At 65.9% G+C, this 246-nt stretch overlaps 1 protein-coding gene across 1 annotated transcript in view; it reads right to left on the minus strand.

The window, feature by feature from the left end:
- LRRN1 (leucine rich repeat neuronal 1) overlaps positions 1-246 on the minus strand; it is a 23,122-nt gene extending 22,876 nt beyond the window's left edge. The window contains exon 1 of the mRNA XM_014946882.1: positions 208-246. The gene's annotated coding sequence lies outside the window, so the exon portion shown is untranslated. The remainder of the gene's footprint in view (positions 1-207) is intronic.

The following is a 246-nucleotide window of genomic DNA, read 5'->3' on the forward strand; positions in this document are numbered from 1 at the left end:
AGCAGCGATTCACGGCAAAACTAAACCCGGGGGTTTTTTTGGGGGGGAAGAAGCGGAGCGGCCGGAGAGCGATGCTGCAGGAAAACACCGCATCGGGGGCCGGTGCGGTACGAACAACCCCCCCTCACATCCCCCCCCCTCCCCGATCCTATCCGCAGGGAAAACCCGCTGGAAGTTTGCCGGTTCCCTCCCCTCGGAGGCACTTACCGACCGATCTTCACCCCCCTCCCCACCCCGGGGGGGGGG

This window comes from Calidris pugnax, unplaced genomic scaffold (assembly GCF_001431845.1).
Source record: "Calidris pugnax isolate Ruff unplaced genomic scaffold, ASM143184v1 scaffold81, whole genome shotgun sequence".
Lineage (NCBI taxonomy): Eukaryota > Metazoa > Chordata > Aves > Charadriiformes > Scolopacidae > Calidris > Calidris pugnax.